Source organism: Salvelinus namaycush, chromosome 5, assembly GCF_016432855.1.
Source record: "Salvelinus namaycush isolate Seneca chromosome 5, SaNama_1.0, whole genome shotgun sequence".
Lineage (NCBI taxonomy): Eukaryota > Metazoa > Chordata > Actinopteri > Salmoniformes > Salmonidae > Salvelinus > Salvelinus namaycush.
Genome location: NC_052311.1, coordinates 51647009 through 51671079, shown reverse-complemented (window position 1 = coordinate 51671079; position 24071 = coordinate 51647009). Strand labels below are relative to the sequence as shown.

Genomic DNA, 24071 nt, shown 5'->3' with positions numbered 1-24071 from the left:
CTAGACTACTACAGTCAGCTAGACTACTACAGTCAGCTAGACTACTACAGTCAGCTAGACTACTACAGTCAGCTAGCTAGACTACTACAGTCAGCTAGCTAGACTGCTACAGTCAGCTAGACTACTACACTACAGTCAGCTAGACTACTACACTACAGTCAGCTAGACTACTACACTACAGTCAGCTAGACTACTACACTACAGTCAGCTAGACTACTACACTACAGTCAGCTAGACTACTACACTACAGTTAGCTAGACTACTACACTACAGTCAGCTAGACTACTACACTACAGTCAGCTAGACTACTACAGTCAGCTAGACTACTACAGTACGCTAGACTACTACAGTACGCTAGACTGCTACAGTACGCTAGACTGCTACAGTACGCTAGACTGCTACAGTACGCTAGACTGCTACAGTACGCTAGACTGCTACAGTCAGCTAGACTACTACAGTCAGCTAGACTACTACAGTCAGCTAGACTACTACAGTCAGCTAGACTACTACAGTCAGCTAGCTAGACTACTACAGTCAGCTAGCTAGACTACTACAGTCAGCTAGACTGCTACAGTCAGCTAGACTGCTACACTACAGTCAGCTAGACTACTACACTACAGTCAGCTAGACTACTACACTACAGTCAGCTAGACTACTACACTACAGTCAGCTAGACTACTACACTACAGTCAGCTAGACTACTACACTACAGTCAGCTAGACTACTACACTACAGCTAGCTAGACTACTACACTACAGTCAGCTAGACTACTACAGTCAGCTAGACTGCTAGACTACTACACTACAGTCAGCTAGACTGCTACAGGGAGCTAGACTGCTACAGGCAGCTAGACTGCTACAGTCAGCTAGACTGCTACAGTCAGCTAGACTACTCCAGTCAGCTAGACTACTCCAGTCAGCTAGACTACTACACTACAGTTAGCTAGACTACTACACTACAGTCAGCTAGACTACTACAATCAGCTAGACTACTACAGTCAGCTAGACTACTACAGTCAGCTAGACTGCTAGACTACTACACTACAGTCAGCTAGACTGCTACAGGCAGCTAGACTACTCCAGTCAGCTAGACTGCTACAGGCAGCTAGACTACTCCAGTCAGCTAGACTGCTACAGGCAGCTAGACTGCTACAGGCAGCTAGACTGCTACACTACAGTCAGCTAGACTGCTACACTACAGTCAGCTAGACTACTACACTACAGTCAGCTAGACTACTACACTACAGTCAGCTAGACTACTACAGTCAGCTAGACTACTACAGTCAGCTAGACTACTACAGTCAGCTAGACTGCTAGACTACTACACTACAGTCAGCTAGACTACTCCAGTCAGCTAGACTGCTACAGTCAGCTAGACTGCTACAGTCAGCTAGACTACTACAGTCAGCTAGACTTCTACAGTCAGCTAGACTACTACAGTCAGCTAGAGTACTCCAGTCAGCTAGAGTACTCCAGTCAGCTAGACTACTCCAGTCAGCTAGAGTACTCCAGTCAGCTAGAGTACTCCAGTCAGCTAGAGTACTCCAGTCAGCTAGAGTACTCCAGTCAGCTAGAGTACTCCAGTCAGCTAGACTACTCCAGTCAGCTAGACTACTCCAGTCAGCTAGACTACTACAGTTAGCTAGACTACTACACTACAGTCAGCTAGACTACTACAGTCAGCTAGACTACTACACTACAGTCAGCTAGACTACTCCAGTCAGCTAGACTGCTACAGGCAGCTAGACTACTCCAGTCAGCTAGACTGCTACAGGCAGCTAGACTGCTACAGGCAGCTAGACTGCTACACTACAGTCAGCTAGACTGCTACACTACAGTCAGCTAGACTACTACACTACAGTCAGCTAGACTACTACACTACCGTCAGCTAGACTACTACACTACAGTCAGCTAGACTACTACACTACAGTCAGCTAGACTACTACAGTCAGCTAGACTACTACAGTCAGCTAGACTGCTAGACTACTACAGTCAGCTAGACTGCTAGACTACTACACTACAGTCAGCTAGACTACTCCAGTCAGCTAGACTACTACACTACAGTCAGCTAGACTACTACACTACAGTCAGCTAGACTACTACACTACAGTCAGCTAGACTACTACACTACAGTCAGCTAGACTACTACAGTCAGCTAGACTACTACAGTCAGCTAGACTACTACAGTCAGCTAGACTGCTAGACTACTACACTACAGTCAGCTAGACTACTCCAGTCAGCTAGACTGCTACAGGCAGCTAGACTGCTACAGTCAACTAGACTACTACAGTCAGCTAGACTACTACAGTCAGCTAGACTACTACAGTCAGCTAGACTACTACAGTCAGCTAGACTGCTAGACTACTACACTACAGTCAGCTAGACTGCTACAGGCAGCTAGACTACTCCAGTCAGCTAGACTGCTACAGGCAGCTAGACTACTCCAGTCAGCTAGACTGCTACAGGCAGCTAGACTGCTACAGGCAGCTAGACTGCTACAGGCAGCTAGACTGCTACAGGCAGCTAGACTACTACACTACAGGCAGCTAGACTACTACACTACAGTCAGCTAGACTACTACAGTCAGCTAGACTACTACAGTCAGCTAGACTACTACAGTCAGCTAGACTGCTAGACTACTACAGTCAGCTAGACTGCTAGACTACTACACTACAGTCAGCTAGACTACTACACTACAGTCAGCTAGACTACTACACTACAGTCAGCTAGACTACTACACTACTGTTAGCTAGACTACTACACTACAGTCAGCTAGACTGCTACAGTCAGCTAGACTACTACAGTACGCTAGACTACTACAGTACGCTAGACTACTACAGTTAGCTAGACTACTACACTACAGTCAGCTAGACTACTACAGTCAGCTAGACTACTACACTACAGTCAGCTAGACTACTCCAGTCAGCTAGACTGCTCCAGTCAGCTAGACTACTCCAGTCAGCTAGACTGCTACAGGCAGCTAGACTACTCCAGTCAGCTAGACTGCTACAGGCAGCTAGACTGCTACAGGCAGCTAGACTGCTACACTACAGTCAGCTAGACTGCTACACTACAGTCAGCTAGACTACTACACTACAGTCAGCTAGACTACTACACTACCGTCAGCTAGACTACTACACTACCGTCAGCTAGACTACTACACTACCGTCAGCTAGACTACTACACTACAGTCAGCTAGACTACTACAGTCAGCTAGACTACTACAGTCAGCTAGACTGCTAGACTACTACAGTCAGCTAGACTGCTAGACTACTACACTACAGTCAGCTAGACTACTCCAGTCAGCTAGACTACTACACTACAGTCAGCTAGACTACTACACTACAGTCAGCTAGACTACTACACTACAGTCAGCTAGACTACTACAGTCAGCTAGACTACTACAGTCAGCTAGACTACTACAGTCAGCTAGACTACTACAGTCAGCTAGACTGCTAGACTACTACACTACAGTCAGCTAGACTACTCCAGTCAGCTAGACTGCTACAGGCAGCTAGACTGCTACAGTCAACTAGACTACTACAGTCAGCTAGACTACTACAGTCAGCTAGACTACTACAGTCAGCTAGACTACTACAGTCAGCTAGACTACTACAGTCAGCTAGACTGCTAGACTACTACACTACAGTCAGCTAGACTACTCCAGTCAGCTAGACTGCTACAGGCAGCTAGACTACTCCAGTCAGCTAGACTGCTACAGGCAGCTAGACTACTCCAGTCAGCTAGACTGCTACAGGCAGCTAGACTGCTACAGGCAGCTAGACTGCTACAGGCAGCTAGACTGCTACAGGCAGCTAGACTACTACACTACAGGCAGCTAGACTACTACACTACAGTCAGCTAGACTACTACACTACAGTCAGCTAGACTACTACAGTCAGCTAGACTACTACAGTCAGCTAGACTACTACAGTCAGCTAGACTGCTAGACTACTACAGTCAGCTAGACTGCTAGACTACTACACTACAGTCAGCTAGACTACTACACTACAGTCAGCTAGACTGCTACAGTCAGCTAGACTACTCCAGTCAGCTAGACTGCTACAGGCAGCTAGACTACTCCAGTCAGCTAGACTGCTACAGGCAGCTAGACTGCTACAGGCAGCTAGACTGCTACACTACAGTCAGCTAGACTGCTACACTACAGTCAGCTAGACTACTACACTACAGTCAGCTAGACTACTACACTACCGTCAGCTAGACTACTACACTACCGTCAGCTAGACTACTACACTACAGTCAGCTAGACTACTACAGTCAGCTAGACTACTACAGTCAGCTAGACTGCTAGACTACTACAGTCAGCTAGACTGCTAGACTACTACACTACAGTCAGCTAGACTACTCCAGTCAGCTAGACTACTACACTACAGTCAGCTAGACTACTACACTACAGTCAGCTAGACTACTACACTACAGTCAGCTAGACTACTACACTACAGTCAGCTAGACTACTACACTACAGTCAGCTAGACTACTACAGTCAGCTAGACTACTACAGTCAGCTAGACTACTACAGTCAGCTAGACTGCTAGACTACTACACTACAGTCAGCTAGACTACTCCAGTCAGCTAGACTGCTACAGGCAGCTAGACTGCTACAGTCAACTAGACTACTACAGTCAGCTAGACTACTACAGTCAGCTAGACTACTACAGTCAGCTAGACTACTACAGTCAGCTAGACTACTACAGTCAGCTAGACTGCTAGACTACTACACTACAGTCAGCTAGACTACTCCAGTCAGCTAGACTGCTACAGGCAGCTAGACTACTCCAGTCAGCTAGACTGCTACAGGCAGCTAGACTACTCCAGTCAGCTAGACTGCTACAGGCAGCTAGACTGCTACAGGCAGCTAGACTGCTACAGGCAGCTAGACTACTACACTACAGGCAGCTAGACTACTACACTACAGTCAGCTAGACTACTACACTACAGTCAGCTAGACTACTACAGTCAGCTAGACTACTACAGTCAGCTAGACTGCTAGACTACTACAGTCAGCTAGACTGCTAGACTACTACACTACAGTCAGCTAGACTACTACACTACAGTCAGCTAGACTACTACACTACAGTCAGCTAGACTACTACACTACAGTTAGCTAGACTACTACACTACAGTCAGCTAGACTGCTACAGTCAGCTAGACTGCTACAGTCAGCTAGACTACTACAGTACGCTAGACTACTACAGTACACTAGACTACTACAGTACGCTAGACTACTACAGTACGCTAGACTGCTACAGTACGCTAGACTGCTACAGTACGCTAGACTGCTACAGTCAGCTAGACTGCTACAGTCAGCTAGACTACTACAGTCAGCTAGACTACTACAGTCAGCTAGACTACTACAGTCAGCTAGCTAGACTACTACAGTCAGCTAGCTAGACTGCTACAGTCAGCTAGCTAGACTGCTACAGTCAGCTAGACTACTCCAGTCAGCTAGACTACTCCAGTCAGCTAGACTACTCCAGTCAGCTAGACTACTCCAGTCAGCTAGACTACTACACTACAGTTAGCTAGACTACTACACTACAGTCAGCTAGACTACTACAATCAGCTAGATTACTACAGTCAGCTAGACTACTACAGTCAGCTAGACTGCTAGACTACTACACTACAGTCAGCTAGACTACTCCAGTCAGCTAGACTGCTACAGGCAGCTAGACTACTCCAGTCAGCTAGACTGCTACAGGCAGCTAGACTACTCCAGGCAGCTAGACTGCTACAGGCAGCTAGACTGCTACAGGCAGCTAGACTGCTACACTACAGGCAGCTAGACTACTACACTACAGGCAGCTAGACTACTACACTACAGTCAGCTAGACTACTACACTACAGTCAGCTAGACTACTACACTACAGTCAGCTAGACTACTACACTACAGTCAGCTAGACTACTACAGTCAGCTAGACTACTACAGTCAGCTAGACTGCTAGACTACTACACTACAGTCAGCTAGACTACTCCAGTCAGCTAGACTGCTACAGTCAGCTAGACTGCTACAGTCAGCTAGACTGCTACAGTCAGCTAGACTACTACAGTCAGCTAGACTACTACAGTCAGCTAGACTACTACAGTCAGCTAGAGTACTCCAGTCAGCTAGACTACTACAGTCAGCTAGAGTACTACAGTCAGCTAGAGTACTCCAGTCAGCTAGAGTACTCCAGTCAGCTAGAGTACTCCAGTCAGCTAGACTACTCCAGTCAGCTAGACTACTACAGTTAGCTAGACTACTACACTACAGTCAGCTAGACTACTACAGTCAGCTAGACTACTACACTACAGTCAGCTAGACTACTCCAGTCAGCTAGACTGCTACAGGCAGCTAGACTACTCCAGTCAGCTAGACTGCTACAGGCAGCTAGACTGCTACAGGCAGCTAGACTGCTACAGGCAGCTAGACTGCTACACTACAGTCAGCTAGACTGCTACACTACAGTCAGCTAGACTACTACACTACAGTCAGCTAGACTACTACACTACCGTCAGCTAGACTACTACACTACCGTCAGCTAGACTACTACACTACAGTCAGCTAGACTACTACAGTCAGCTAGACTACTACAGTCAGCTAGACTGCTAGACTACTACACTACAGTCAGCTAGACTACTCCAGTCAGCTAGACTACTACACTACAGTCAGCTAGACTACTACACTACAGTCAGCTAGACTACTACACTACAGTCAGCTAGACTACTACACTACAGTCAGCTAGACTACTACACTACAGTCAGCTAGACTACTACAGTCAGCTAGACTACTACAGTCAGCTAGACTGCTAGACTACTACACTACAGTCAGCTAGACTACTCCAGTCAGCTAGACTGCTACAGGCAGCTAGACTGCTACAGGCAGCTAGACTGCTACAGTCAACTAGACTACTACAGTCAGCTAGACTACTACAGTCAGCTAGACTACTACAGTCAGCTAGACTACTACAGTCAGCTAGACTGCTAGACTACTACACTACAGTCAGCTAGACTACTCCAGTCAGCTAGACTGCTACAGGCAGCTAGACTGCTACAGGCAGCTAGACTGCTACAGGCAGCTAGACTACTCCAGTCAGCTAGACTGCTACAGGCAGCTAGACTGCTACAGGCAGCTAGACTGCTACAGGCAGCTAGACTGCTACAGGCAGCTAGACTGCTACAGGCAGCTAGACTACTACACTACAGTCAATTAGACTACTACACTACAGTCAGCTAGACTACTACACTACAGTCAGCTAGACTACTACACTACAGTCAGCTAGACTACTACACTACAGTCAGCTAGACTACTACAGTCAGCTAGACTGCTAGACTACTACACTACAGTCAGCTAGACTACTCCAGTCAGCTAGACTGCTACAGTCAGCTAGACTGCTACAGGCAGCTAGACTGCTACAGGCAGCTAGACTACTACAGTCAGCTAGAGTACTCCAGTCAGCTAGAGTACTCCAGTCAGCTAGAGTACTCCAGTCAGCTAGAGTACTCCAGTCAGCTAGAGTACTCCAGTCAGCTAGACTACTCCAGTCAGCTAGACTACTCCAGTCAGCTAGACTACTCCAGTCAGCTAGACTACTCCAGTCAGCTAGACTACTCCAGTCAGCTAGACTACTCCAGTCAGCTAGACTACTACAGTTAGCTAGACTACTACACTACAGTCAGCTAGACTACTACAGTCAGCTAGACTACTACAGTCATCTAGACTACTACAGTCAGCTAGACTACTACAGTCAGCTAGACTGCTAGACTACTACACTACAGTCAGCTAGACTACTCCAGTCAGCTAGACTGCTACAGGCAGCTAGACTACTCCAGTCAGCTAGACTGCTACAGGCAGCTAGACTACTCCAGTCAGCTAGACTACTCCAGGCAGCTAGACTGCTACAGGCAGCTAGACTGCTACAGGCAGCTAGACTGCTACAGGCAGCTAGACTGCTACAGGCAGCTAGACTACTACACTACAGTCAATTAGACTACTACACTACAGTCAGCTAGACTACTACACTACAGTCAGCTAGACTACTACACTACAGTCAGCTAGACTACTACACTACAGTCAGCTAGACTGCTACACTACAGTCAGCTAGACTGCTACACTACAGTCAGCTAGACTACTACACTACAGTCAGCTAGACTACTACACTACCGTCAGCTAGACTACTACACTACAGTCAGCTAGACTACTACACTACAGTCAGCTAGACTACTACAGTCAGCTAGACTACTACAGTCAGCTAGACTGCTAGACTACTACACTACAGTCAGCTAGACTACTCCAGTCAGCTAGACTACTACACTACAGTCAGCTAGACTACTACACTACAGTCAGCTAGACTACTACACTACAGTCAGCTATACTACTACACTACAGTCAGCTAGACTACTACACTACAGTCAGCTAGACTACTACAGTCAGCTAGACTACTACAGTCAGCTAGACTACTACAGTCAGCTAGACTGCTAGACTACTACACTACAGTCAGCTAGACTACTCCAGTCAGCTAGACTGCTACAGGCAGCTAGACTGCTACAGGCAGCTAGACTGCTACAGTCAACTAGACTACTACAGTCAGCTAGACTACTACAGTCAGCTAGACTACTACAGTCAGCTAGACTACTACAGTCAGCTAGACTACTACAGTCAGCTAGACTGCTAGACTACTACACTACAGTCAGCTAGACTACTCCAGTCAGCTAGACTGCTACAGGCAGCTAGACTACTCCAGTCAGCTAGACTGCTACAGGCAGCTAGACTACTCCAGTCAGCTAGACTGCTACAGGCAGCTAGACTGCTACAGGCAGCTAGACTGCTACAGGCAGCTAGACTGCTACAGGCAGCTAGACTACTACACTACAGTCAATTAGACTACTACACTACAGTCAGCTAGACTACTACACTACAGTCAGCTAGACTACTACACTACAGTCAGCTAGACTACTACACTACAGTCAGCTAGACTACTACACTACAGTCAGCTAGACTACTACAGTCAGCTAGACTGCTAGACTACTACACTACAGTCAGCTAGACTACTCCAGTCAGCTAGACTGCTACAGTCAGCTAGACTGCTACAGGCAGCTAGACTGCTACAGTCAGCTAGACTGCTACAGTCAGCTAGACTACTACAGTCAGCTAGACTACTACAGTCAGCTAGACTACTACAGTCAGCTAGAGTACTCCAGTCAGCTAGAGTACTCCAGTCAGCTAGACTACTACAGTCAGCTAGAGTACTCCAGTCAGCTAGACTACTCCAGTCAGCTAGACTACTCCAGTCAGCTAGACTACTCCAGTCAGCTAGACTACTCCAGTCAGCTAGACTACTCCAGTCAGCTAGACTACTACAGTTAGCTAGACTACTACACTACAGTCAGCTAGACTACTACAGTCAGCTAGACTACTACAGTCATCTAGACTACTACAGTCAGCTAGACTACTACAGTCAGCTAGACTGCTAGACTACTACACTACAGTCAGCTAGACTACTCCAGTCAGCTAGACTGCTACAGGCAGCTAGACTACTCCAGTCAGCTAGACTGCTACAGGCAGCTAGACTACTCCAGTCAGCTAGACTACTCCAGTCAGCTAGACTGCTACAGGCAGCTAGACTGCTACAGGCAGCTAGACTGCTACAGGCAGCTAGACTACTACACTACAGTCAATTAGACTACTACACTACAGTCAGCTAGACTACTACACTACAGTCAGCTAGACTACTACACTACAGTCAGCTAGACTACTACACCAGTCAGCTAGACTACTACACTACAGTCAGCTAGACTACTACAGTCAGCTAGACTGCTAGACTACTACACTACAGTCAGCTAGACTACTCCAGTCAGCTAGACTGCTACAGTCAGCTAGACTGCTACAGTCAGCTAGACTACTACAGTCAGCTAGACTACTACAGTCAGCTAGACTACTACAGTCAGCTAGACTACTACAGTCAGCTAGACTACTCCAGTCAGCTAGAGTACTCCAGTCAGCTAGACTACTCCAGTCAGCTAGACTACTCCAGTCAGCTAGACTACTCCAGTCAGCTAGAGTACTCCAGTCAGCTAGAGTACTCCAGTCAGCTAGAGTACTCCAGTCAGCTAGACTACTACAGTTAGCTAGACTACTACACTACAGTCAGCTAGACTACTACAGTCAGCTAGACTACTACAGTCATCTAGACTACTACAGTCAGCTAGACTACTACAGTCAGCTAGACTGCTAGACTACTACACTACAGTCAGCTAGACTACTCCAGTCAGCTAGACTGCTACAGGCAGCTAGACTACTCCAGTCAGCTAGACTGCTACAGGCAGCTAGACTACTCCAGTCAGCTAGACTACTCCAGTCAGCTAGACTGCTACAGGCAGCTAGACTGCTACAGGCAGCTAGACTGCTACAGGCAGCTAGACTGCTACAGTCAGCTAGACTACTACACTACAGTCAGCTAGACTACTACACTACAGTCAGCTAGACTACTACACTACAGTCAGCTAGACTACTACACTACAGTCAGCTAGACTACTACACTACAGTCAGCTAGACTACTACACTACAGTCAGCTAGACTACTCCAGTCAGCTAGACTGCTACAGGCAGCTAGACTACTCCAGTCAGCTAGACTGCTACAGGCAGCTAGACTGCTACAGGCAGCTAGACTGCTACAGGCAGCTAGACTGCTACAGTCAGCTAGACTGCTACAGGCAGCTAGACTGCTACAGTCAGCTAGACTACTACACTACAGTCAGCTAGACTACTACACTACAGTCAGCTAGACTACTACACTACAGTCAGCTAGACTACTACACTACAGTCAGCTAGACTACTCCAGTCAGCTAGACTGCTACAGGCAGCTAGACTACTCCAGTCAGCTAGACTGCTACAGGCAGCTAGACTGCTACAGGCAGCTAGACTGCTACAGGCAGCTAGACTGCTACAGGCAGCTAGACTACTACACTACAGTCAGCTAGACTACTACACTACAGTCAGCTAGACTACTACACTACAGTCAGCTAGACTACTACACTACAGTCAGCTAGACTACTACACTACAGTCAGCTAGACTACTACAGTCAGCTAGACTACTACAGTCAACTAGACTGCTAGACTACTACACTACAGTCAGCTAGACTACTCCAGTCAGCTAGACTACTACACTACAGTCAGCTAGACTACTACACTACAGTCAGCTAGACTACTACACTACAGTCAGCTAGACTACTACACTACAGTTAGCTAGACTACTACACTACAGTCAGCTAGACTACTACAGTCAGCTAGACTACTACAGTCAGCTAGACTACTACAGTCAGCTAGACTACTACAGTCAGCTAGACTACTAGACTACTACACTACAGTCAGCTAGACTACTACACTACAGTCAGCTAGACTACTACACTACAGTTAGCTAGACTACTACACTACAGTCAGCTAGACTACTACACTACAGTCAGCTAGACTACTACACTACAGTCAGCTAGACTACTACACTACAGTCAGCTAGACTACTACACTACAGTCAGCTAGACTACTACAGGCAGCTAGACTGCTACAGTCAGCTAGACTGCTACAGTCAGCTAGACTGCTACAGTCAGCTAGACTGCTACAGTCAGCTAGACTGCTACAGTCAGCTAGACTGCTAGACTACTACACTACAGTCAGCTAGACTACTCCAGTCAGCTAGACTGCTACAGGCAGCTAGACTGCTACAGGCAGCTAGACTGCTACAGTCAGCTAGACTGCTAGACTACTACACTACAGTCAGCTAGACTACTCCAGTCAGCTAGACTGCTACAGGCAGCTAGACTGCTACAGGCAGCTAGACTGCTACAGTCAGCTAGACTGCTACAGTCAGCTAGACTACTACAGTCAGCTAGACTACTACAGTCAGCTAGACTACTACAGTCAGCTAGACTGCTACAGTCAGCTAGACTGCTACAGTCAGCTAGACTGCTACAGGCAGCTAGACTGCTACAGGCAGCTAGACTGCTACAGGCAGCTAGACTGCTACAGTCAGCTAGACTGCTACAGTCAGCTAGACTACTACAGTCAGCTAGACTGCTACAGTCAGCTAGACTGCTAGACTACTCCAGTCAGCTAGACTGCTACAGGCAGCTAGACTGCTACAGGCAGCTAGACTGCTACAGGCAGCTAGACTACTACAGTCAGCTAGACTGCTACAGTCAGCTAGACTGCTACAGTCAGCTAGACTGCTACAGTCAGCTAGACTGCTACAGTCAGCTAGACTACTAGAGTCAGCTAGTCAGCTAGAGTCAGCTAGACTACTAGAGTCAGCTAGACTACTAGAGTCAGCTAGTCAGCTAGACTGCTACAGGCAGCTAGACTACCACAGTCAGCTAGACTACCACAGTCAGCTAGACTACCACAGTCAGCTAGACTACCACAGTCAGCTAGACTACCACAGTCAACTAGACTACTACAGTCAACTAGACTACTACAGTCAACTAGACTACTACAGTCAGCTAGAATACTACAGTCAACTAGACTACTACAGTCAACTAGACTACTACAGTCAGCTAGAATACTACAGTCAGCTAGAATACTACAGTCAGCTAGACTACTACAGTCAACTAGACTACTACAGTCAACTAGACTACTACAGTCAGCTAGAATACTACAGTCAACTAGAATACTACAGTCAACTAGACTACTACAGTCAACTAGACTACTACAGTCAGCTAGACTGCTACAGTCAACTAGACTACTACAGTCAGCTAGAATACTACAGTCAGCTAGAATACTACAGTCAGCTAGAATACTACAGTCAACTAGACTACTACAGTCAACTAGACTACTACAGTCAACTAGACTACTACAGTCAGCTAGACTGCTACAGTCAACTAGACTACTACAGTCAGCTAGAATACTACAGTCAGCTAGAATACTACAGTCAACTAGACTACTACAGTCAACTAGACTACTACAGTCAGCTAGACTGCTACAGTCAGCTAGACTGCTACAGTCAACTAGACTACTACAGTCAACTAGACTACTACAGTCAGCTAGAATACTACAGTCAACTAGACTACTACAGTCAACTAGACTACTACAGTCAGCTAGAATACTACAGTCAACTAGACTACTACAGTCAACTAGACTACTACAGTCAGCTAGAATACTACAGTCAACTAGACTACTACAGTCAACTAGACTACTACAGTCAGCTAGAATACTACAGTCAACTAGACTACTACAGTCAACTAGACTACTACAGTCAGCTAGAATACTACAGTCAACTAGACTACTACAGTCAACTAGACTACTACAGTCAGCTAGAATACTACATTGCATCCAGTAATTGAATTATTCAGATGTTTTATTTTCTCCCCAAACAAAATGAAGAAGCCAGTTTACATTTTCACTGGACTGTCTAAATAAAGACACCAATTAATTAGAATAATAATAAATGTAACCTAGAAAAATGCGTAAGTGTCAATGAGACCACCTCATTTTAATTTAGTAGGGTGTCCAATCAATAACGCATCTTTTGACCAATGGGTAAAATAACAGAATTGTGTAAATAATCCTATAAGAAAACCGATGGTCCAAACCTCACCTCCCTATCACAATCCATTCAAAAGTTATTGTAGTTTTTACCCTTGTAGGATGGCCAGAATTAGGGTGATTAAATCAATGGAAAGAAAGTGGTGAAATTCAGGAAAATGTTATTGCATTATCTAGTCTGTATTCTGTGCAAGAATTAAGGCTACTGGCTACCTGACAGGCTCACTTTTCCCCGTTCACCGTCTTTCTTCTCGAATCCGCAGGACATAAAAATATAGAGATAAGATGGATATGGATTTTGAGACATGACATTAGGTTACAAAATCCGAGGTTACCCCCCTGAACATTTCAGAACATGACTAATCATATTTGTCTTGGTAAAATGTATTCGACACAAGACTTCTGTGTTGGCTACATTGTTTGATATCATTTAAAACTCTAGGTTTCAGGAAATGGCAGTTGCAGGTTTTTCAAAAATGCAAAATGCTCCAACTTTTGGGTGTCAGGGAAAATGTATGGAGTAGAAAGTACATTATTTTATTTTGGAATGTACATTGTATTTTTTACTTAAGTATTTTACACCACTGAAAATTCTTCATGGTTGGCAGGTTTGAGACAAGGAAAGACAGACAGATTGACAATGAAAATGAAAAGATGGCTAGATGGTCTGTGAAATCCCTTCACTACAGACAGAGAGAGAGAGAGCAGGACACAGACATACAGAGTAGAGTGCTTGATATGTGTGTAGTGGGGAATCCTGGCACATACCCCTGGCTCAGTCACCTGTGCCGGGCCCTACTCTGCTCTGGGCTCCATACGTCACGCCCCATTACCACACCACCTGACACATGGTCGGTGTGCCCATTCAAACAGGGCTGTGTGTCACTTGTGTGTGTAACTTGGCTCGACCTCTCTCCAAAGCCATTAGCTGAAATCTGGCCTTTCCTCCCGGGCTGTTTTTGATCCCCATCTACCTTCTCTCTCTGACTCTGTTAGGGTATTAGAACTGGACTCAAATCAGCACCCTCCGCTTTGTGCCACAGGCACCCTTTCTCTGTGTGAATGTTAGAGTTGTCTGGTTAACGTTGTTAACCCTGCTGTCTTCACCTCTGGTTGAGATGTTTGAGCATGTAACCATGTGTGAGACTGAGAGTATGTGACTGTGTGTGTGTTTTAGGCCTGGGTAGTCTGAGTGTTGAGAATACTGTTTCCTGTCCTTTCCACACTTGTTAAAGTGCTGAGTCGTCATGTGTCTGTGTTTTGACTGTGTGTCTAAAACGGTGTTATTATTTTTTATATATATTTTTTTACAGGTGTTGGGTCTACCTCTGTGGTGGCGTTCTCTGCCTTCCTGAATGGGCAGTATCCACCAGCAGACCTGACTGGAGACGTGGCCGTATCTTACAGCTCTCCTACAGGTACACACACTGACAACCTCTTAAACATCTCATGTCTTTCTACAACCTGTCGGAAACATATCACACTTGCCTCATCTCTCTCATGAATTGATGCTTTTACGTTTCCCTGCCTGTGACTTATCTTACATTAAGTCCACAGACGTCTGTCTGTAACAGCTCTGACATCTGGCTAACAGTACTGACATATGTCTGTTACGAGATGGACCGCGAGTAACACCGCTGATAGTTGGCTGTAACAGTACTGACATCTGGCTGTAGCAGCTCTGTACCCTTTAAAACCACTGAATGGGTAACAGCAGACTGAACTGTATCCATCGAAGCATCTGGTTCCTGGCAGTATGTGTTTCTGGAAGACATTACTCTCCCCTCTAACCAACAAAACCCCTCTTTATTTCAATTAAAATGTCATGGGGTTTTATTATTTCATTTGATTCAAAGCGGCTCACAAAAAAAGCGGCATTTGTGCTATTGTTTCCCTTGGACTGTCTGTGTTGGCAGCGCCTTGTGGAAAGGTTCCCTGAAAGCACATTAAATGTGAAATGGCTTGGAAATATCGAGGCGTTTATTTGTAATTTTATTGTGATGCTAAAAATAGCGGGGGTGGAAAGAGAGGAGTCTGGAGTTTTTCACAGGACCTTCCAGAGATGGCTGCCCTGTGTTTTGATCAGTAAGACATTACTTAGATCACAGGTAGGGCTCACAGTAACAGAGAGAAGAGATGAGCAGGGGAAGGAGGGATGGCTACACACACACACACACACACACATACACTTGTGGATATATGACTGTTTAGTGGACTATATTTCTCTCTGTGCGTCAGTGTGTGAATGGATGTGTTGGCCCGCTGGCTAGGTGTTAGACAGAGCAGTGTTAATCTTCATTAGCGCTCTCCTCCACTCCTCTCCTCTGAATGCCTGGCTGGAATGGGAGGAATGCAGCAGTCTATACTGTGGGCTTTCTCTCTTTCTGCCGCTGCACCCAGAGGCAACGATTACAACTCACAACTCTCTGTTACTGTCTACACTCCTTTCCCATTAAAGGGATTTGCGGTAGTGCTCTCCCACTGTCCACTATCTAATATAGTAGGGACATGTTGGGGGCCATCCACTGTCTCAATTATTTTACATTCATTTTTAATCACACCAGCCTCTACGTGTTGTGTGTGTGTGTGTGTGTGTTTGTTTGTGCGCATATCTCTGTCTATTTCCCCTCTATCTGTATATTTGTCCTGTGTTCAGTTCCATTTGACCTGTGCTAAATCTCTGCCCCGCTCTCCTCTCCCTCTCCTCTTCAGCTCCTCTCCTCTCCCTCCTCTCCTCAGCAGCCAGTGTGGCTACACCCAGCCAACAGAGGGAGAGAGACAGAGAAGGGGAGGGAGAGAGACGGAGAAGGGGAGGGAGAGAGACGGAGAAGGGGAGGGAGAGAGACGGAGAAGGGGAGGGAGAGAGACGGAGAAGGGGAAAGAGAGAGACGGAGAAGGGGAAAGAGAGAGACGGAGAAGGGGAGAGAGAGAGACGGAGAAGGGGAGAGAGAGAGACGGAGAAGGGGAGAGAGAGAGAGACGGAGAAGGGGAGAGAGAGAGAGACGGAGAAGGGGAGAGAGAGAGAGACGGAGAAGGGGAGAGAGAGAGAGACGGAGAAGGGGAGAGAGAGAGAGACGGAGAAGGGGAGAGAGAGAGAGACGGAGAAGGGGGAGAGAGAGAGACGGAGAAGGGGGGAGAGAGAGAGACGGAGAAGGGGGGAGAGAGAGAGACGGAGAAGGGGGGAGAGAGAGAGACGGAGAAGGGGGGAGAGAGAGAGACGGAGAAGGGGGGAGAGAGAGAGACGGAGAAGGGGGGAGAGAGAGAGACGGAGAAGGGGGGAGAGAGAGAGACGGAGAAGGGGGGAGAGAGAGAGACGGAGAAGGGGAGAGAGAGAGACGGGGGGGGAGAGAGAGAGACGGGGGGGGAGGGAGAGAGACGGAGGCGCAGAGAGAGAGGCGCAGGGAGAGAGGCGCAGGGAGAGAGGCGCAGAGAGAGAGGCGCAGAGAGAGAGACACAGACACAGACATCAGAGCGTGAAATACACAAGCACAGCTCCGGGGGCATGCTGCAGTTTCATTCTCAATCTGGCCCTCATGGACTGTGCTGCTAGACTGCTAGAGGAATCAGTGGCACATGATTCAGTGTAGAGCTCATTCCTCAGTCAATGAAACACATTCAGCACCACCTTGAGTCCTCCAGCATTTAATTAACTTCACTCACTGTCAAACGGATGACTGTGTAGGTGATTGTGTAGTTGAATGTGTGTCATTGATTATTTCAATAACAGCGGTTTGGCAGAATTATTTTTTGAAGAATGTGCACCTTTTTTAAAATTGAATCATTATAGAATGAATCAGTCCACAGCTGGCTGATAATGGGTTTTGCTGACTAGAACCATTTTGTCTCCTGAATTGATGTTAAGCTGAATGCGTTTGACTGGTTGTCGGTTATTCTTGGCCGTCTGTAGCTACAGTAGTCGATGTCTCTGTTTTTAGACTGTCTGTATTCTGTCAGTCTGGTACTTAAGCCTAGAAGGTCTGTTCTGTTATTCTGTCTGTCTCATTGTCTATTGTCGGTCTCAAGCCTGCTGTCTGTGTCTAGGTGGAGCTTTTGACTTCTGAGAACACATTTAATAAAAGAGACAGACAGTGACTGAGATGACTTATGTGCAGATGGGGTGCATCAACAGGAGTCTACTTTCACCCGTCCAGGTCTTCATTTGGTGCAGATAAAGGAGAAGACGTGAGGGGAGGACTCCACTTTCCAGAGAGATGAGAGGAAGAGAACAGGGAGACGAGAGAGGTGGAACAGAGGAGGGAGAGAGACGGAAGGAAACGAGGGGAGAGACTAAAGCGGTGGACGAAGTAGTGAGGGAGGGATGAAGGGAGGGATTGAAAGGGGGCGGGGGTGTGTGTAAAGTGAATGAGTAGGCTCCAGTGTTTACGTGCCCTGGGCCAGGGCCCTTTAAAGTGACTGTGTTGTGTTTGTGTTTCTCCTGCTCTGCTGCTGGCCCATATGAAAGAGCTCAACCCTGCAGGTAAGTAGACTGGGCTCTGCTCTGGGAAACACAGGAAGAGCCCACAGCCCACTGTTTATGTTCCCCCGTAACTCGATATCGCTAGAGAGAGACACGCGTGCACACACACACACACACAGTTTCACATACACAGTTTTGGTTACACATACTGTACACATGGGCACGCCACGTACACATGCAGACACTTATGCACTTGCATGTACTCACCACACACACACACACACAGGCTACATGTTACGGCTAAATAGTTGGGTGTCTAGTTCTGAGTAGCGTGTGTTTATTTCTGTCTGTCCGTGCCTCTGTCTGTGCTCTGATACAGTAGATGTCCTCCCTTTTGATCAGTGACACACACACACACACATACACACACGTTTCATCGCATCGATGACATCATTGCAGCTGCACAATGAACGGGATCCCTTACAGTCGCCCTGAGGTCAAATAAACAGAGTGGTCAGAGAGACTTAACACACACTCAGTGAGATATCATGCAGTATGACTAGTGCTGGTGTAATCGGGCTGCTGAGATTCCAGACTAGTTCCATTATCCATTGAGAGAGGATGATTGACAGCACATGTTGCTGTGTGTATGCTTAAAAGCAAAGATTTTAGGGAAAATAATATTACATACTTTGGAGAAAAGTAGCCCACTCTCATAACTACTACAGAAACCCTCATAGGCCTCATATCTACCAGTGACCCCATAGTGAGGTCAGGTGTGTCAACCACGAGTTGGCCAACAGAGGGCAACAATGACAGCTCAGGTGAGACATAATACACACACACAGCCCATGCAGGTAAATCATTGTGGCGAGTGAGGGTCGTAACTCTGCCGTGGCAGCCTGAGAATACACGGGGTGTCTGGGATACGGTGTGTGAAGAGGTGGGACCAGTTTAGATTTACAGGCAGGGCGTCCCCCTCTTCCTAACCACACACACACACTGTTTGTCTTTAGAGAGTGCCGACTAGTCAATGGCGGCTGGGAACCTGAGAGGGGAAAAATGTTTCCCCTAGTTCTTTCTGGTCTCCGTCTTCTCTCTTGCTATCATTCCCTACTTCTCACTCCTTTCTTTTCTCCCTCCAGCTCTTTCCCTCAACTTCAGTCAGTCCCCCCCCCCCCCCCCCGTTTCTTTCGACCACACCCCTCATTGATGGCAGGACATTTAATTTAGCTGATCCTGCAGCAATTGGGTTTAGTTGCCCATTTGAAAGCATTTGAAGATTGTTTAACCATCACGTTAATATTCTAGGAGTCTATGGGCCAACAGTGTGACTGTGGTCAAACGTCCTCTCGATTCGACACCCTTCAGTAGCCTCAATATGAGTTTGCACAGTTTGAAGATGCTTTTAAAAAGCCACATCTACAGGTTACTCTACAGAAAAACACAATGACTAAAAAAGAGAGAGGAAGAGAAGGTTAGAGTGAGAGACGAAGAAAGAAAGAGGGAGAAAAGAAAAGGGGGGGAAAAGAAGCGAGGGAAGGATAACTGAAGAGAGGGAGGTAGGGAGAACACCGTGTCTATACTCTGAGTCCCTAAGGCTGTGATTTTGCACCATTATGTTAGTGGTTGCTGCTACATGAGCCAGGGCGATGTAAAGCCCCTACAGTACACGGCTTAGGTTACCTGGCCAGACATAACAGGGAAGGATTATACTCTCACTGGCTAGTGATGGGCCTGGAAAAGACCCTGCGCGTTCTCTTCTTCATTCTTTCCCTCAGCTCTCTTCCTCGAGAGCGAGCGACTCTTGCACTATGCCTCGGCTTGAAAGCTTTTTCTCTCTTTCCTTCCCTTTCCGTCTGTCTTTCTATTAATCTCTCTCTCTTTATCACCTTTCCCAAACTTTTCCCTATTTCTCTTTTCTCTCTTGTGAAAGGATGGAAAACAGAGTAAAAAGGGAATTTCCCCCTGAGCAGTCTCTTGCTCTCTCTCGGTCTCTCTCTGTTATTCCAGCCAGGGTTCTAGCCAGCTCAGCATCGTCAGCCAACTCTGGAAGAGTTATGGTTGGGTACCTCGGCCTGTAATGCTCCCCAGTGCTGTTTTAGGAGTTCCCTTAACCAGAGATCCTCCAAAAACATCCACAACTCGGTTATTTGAGATGTTTGTGTTGAGTCTCACTCACAGATTGGCTTCAGTGTAGTGAATATGCATGAAATGATCTCAATCATGTTATTGAATGTGATGGGTTTTAAAGAGGAAATGTCTGAAGGAAAGGTGTTTTTAAGGGGATTTTCTATCAGATGTAATTTGCCTTTGGGGATATTTTGAAGCGAACACCTCTTAAGCAGAGAATCTCATTTCCGATAGACTGCCAATAGGTACTTATCACAGCCAACAGGAATGACAAGAAAAAAGGAAAAAAGAGGGCATTTTCTCCCTACATCCATGGTTAAATGTCATAAGCCAGTCACACTTCAAATGCAATGTAGGCTATGGCATGGCAGCTAGCTAAGTGCACAGACGCAATGCAAACCACTGTAGCTAGTATTGACATTATAATTAAATAACAATGGATTAGTTTCCATGAAACAGTTGCCTGTGTTAGCTGCACAGTTACTGCAGTGTCCTAGGCTAGCTAGCTATGTTGTGCTAGCTAGCAATATGCTAACGTTAGCTAGTTAGCTAAGCATTTGGCTATGGGCTGGCACTGGCAGTATGGGATTATGGAGAGTGAATTGCTAGGTAGTTATCTAGCTGTGGCCATCTGGCTAGTATTAACAAGGGATTTCTACAAAAATAGCAACATTAACGCAGCTAGCTAGCTAGCTAACATTGGAAACCATAAGCAACACACACAGACATGCATTGCCAAACAATGCTACTGCCCCCTTCTGGTTTGGAGTATTTAAACAAGGCTAACGACTTCAAGGTCTTTGCTGTGTGAACTCAAAAGAGATTGACTGCCGACACTCTGTTCAGAGGTGCTAAGTACTGTCGGCAGGTAAACGTTTGACAATCCTACCGGTGTGTCTGAGCTATTAGAGAGGATTCTTGAAAATTCTATTAATCGTTCCATCAGAGCCGTGTCTTAACCACACACGCACCCGTGATAGAGCACATTGACTCATTAAAAGATTTGTCTCTCCAATTTTTAAGGAGCTGCACGTTTCACAAAACCTCCTCCTCACATTCACCCTCTCAGGCATCGCGAGGGTGGCCCAGTGTAAGTTCTCCCTGCCCCTCCATCTGGTCTGCTGCCTCTCCGCCCCCTCCAAGAACGCCAAGTACAAGATCACCGTGGATACCAACAAACCGCCCGTCAACCTCAGCGAGGTCTTCCCAGGTAACAGACCATAGAGATCTACCTGAGTCACCCCAGAACCTGGTCTGTACCATAGATATCTACATGACCTGTTCTCCACTGGTTCCCTGTACACCCAGGGATAGTGGGCGAGTGGTGTTCCGTGAGAATAGTGGTTAAGTTTTAAGTCTGCTTGTCTTCGATAGTGTCAACTGCACGAAAGTGAGTGGCATGTATTTTCCCTGGAATGGAGAGTGAGTGGTATGTATTGATGCTGTTGATAGTGTGTGTGGGAATCTAGTCTACCTGCTGTTGGTGAGCAGGTCTCAGCCCTGGGAAGTAGCTCTGACTATCAGTCATTATCTGGACCTGGGCATGGCGTCTCCTACTACACAGGACCCCTGTCCCAGATTAGATGCATGAAGATTGTGTGTGTGTGTGTGTGTGTGCATGCGCTGCTCTGTGGGCAGATAAAGAACAATGTGATGTGCTCTGTTCACCTTGGCTGGCGTCCTGAGGAGAGATAAGCTGCCATATCTCTGTCTGACATCCCACCGATGGAGACCCCACTATACTGGCCCCTGAGAACCTCAGACAGAGTGTGTGTGGTAGGGAACCCATACCATATCTCTGCCTGACATCCCACCACTAGAGTCCACACTGTACTGGTCCATGAGAACGTTAAGTCTGTGTGTGAATAATGGGTTATTGTGGTGTTTCAGGGGACTGTTTTAATTTATGTGCCATATACCTGACAGATATCTGTACCCTTAACCAATGGACTCTAGTTCCTATTGTTCTCACTAAATGTCCCTCTCTGTGTTGTAGACTTTCTGGAGAAGTCTGAGGACAAGGAGGGAAACGCTCTGTCCTTCCACTTCCTCTCAGGGCCCAGAGTCACTGTAATGGCCTCCAAGACCTCCCGTGAGTACACACACGCCGCATCCTCTAGCACTTGGTTGATGTGGAGTTGAGCTTTCTCTACACACCCCCCCTTCTACCCTCTTCAGAGCCCAACCTTATCCAGAGTGAGAGTTTCGAGGACATCTGGCTGGTGGCTAAGGAGCTGGTGCAGCGCTTCGACCGCCACTTTGCCAAGCATGGAGTCAAAGACTTCAGAATCAGCTTTGCAGGCCCTATACCTCTGGCTGAGTACTTTGAGACTGTCCACTACCACTTTGAGGTGTGTGTTGAACACAGGCACACTGTCACACACACATTCATGTGTTGTGTTTGTAGGTGCAGCTTTTGTCTGCAGTGTTAGAAAAACATGTTTTGTGCGTGTGTGCGTGCGTGTAGCTGCGTGTGAGTGCAGAGAAGTACTGACCCGCTTCAAAGACAAGACCCCCGCCACCCTACAGAACCTAGACACACTGATGGAGGGCACCTACCGCCAGGTCAGACACACACACAGTAGACCAGGACACTCTCAGGCATGCATATAGCATTTAGAAACATGATGAAAGGAGAGTCTCTCCCCTCCCTTCTTCCCTCTCTTTTTTTTGGAGGTGTTGATTTTTCCCTACCTCACACCGTATGGTGATTTACACACACACACACGCACACGCACACGCACACACACACACAGAGTAATGAGTGCACTAGTGTTGATTTATAGAGTGATGGGCCTACACTGCTGATTTATGCACTTCCTGCTGCTATTGAGGTGCTAGCTCCCACCGTGTGGTATACTTATAGCAGTCAAACAAACTTCCATAACCACACACACACAGGAATACACACACACAATGCCATGACCACACACACAGACAGGAATACACAAACATACACACCCATGCTTATGCAGGCGCACATACACATATACTGTAAGCACATAAACACAAAGACATACACTACCGGTCAAAGGTTTTAGAACACCTACTCATTCAAGGGTTTTTCTTTGTTTTTTACTATTTTCTACATTGTAGAATAATAGTGAAGACATCAAAACTAGAATAATAACACATGGAATCATGTAGTAACCAAAATAGTGTTAAACAAATCAAAATATATTTGATATTCTTCAAATAGCCACCCTTTGCCTTGATGACAGCTTTGCACACTCTTGGCATTCTCTCAACCAGCTTCATGAAGTAGTCACCTGGAATGCATTTCAATTACCAGTTGTGGCTTGTTAAAAGTTAATTTGTGGAATTTCTTTCCTTCTTAATGCATTTGAGCCAATCAGTTGTGTTGTGACAAGGTGGGGGGGTATACAGAAGATAGCCCTATTTGGTAAAAGACCAAGTCCATATTATGGCGAGAACAGCTCAAATAAGCAAAGTGAAACAACAGACCATCATTACTTTAAGGTCAGTCAATACTGAAAATTTCAAGAACTTTGAAAGTTTCTTCAAGACGCAAAAACCTTCAAGTACTATGATGAAACTGGCTCTCATGAGGACCGTCACAGGAATGGAAGACCCAGAGTTACCTCTGCTGCAGAGGATAAGTTCAGTTGAGTAACCAGCCTCAGAAATTGCAGCCCAAATAAATGCTTCACAAAGTTCAAGTAACAGACACATCTCAACATCAACTGTTCAGAGGAGACTGTGTGAATCAGGCCTTCATGGTAAAATTGCTGCAAAAAAAAACACTACCACAGGACACCAATAAGAAGAAGACTTGCTTGGGCCAAGAAACACGAGCAATGAACATAAGACACGGTGGAAATTTGTCCTTTTATCTGGAGTCCAAATTGGAGATTTTCTCTTTGTGAGACGCGGTGTGTGTGAACGAATTATCTCCGCTTGTGTATTTCCCACCGTAAAGCATGGAGGAGGAGGTGTTATGGTGTGGGGGTGCTTTGCTGGTGACACTGTCT

General features: G+C 46.5%; 1 pseudogene; it reads left to right on the top strand.

Annotated features, from left to right (window-relative positions):
• The window catches only part of LOC120047179, a 95339-nt pseudogene that overhangs the window by 37412 nt on the left and 33856 nt on the right, over positions 1–24071 (top strand).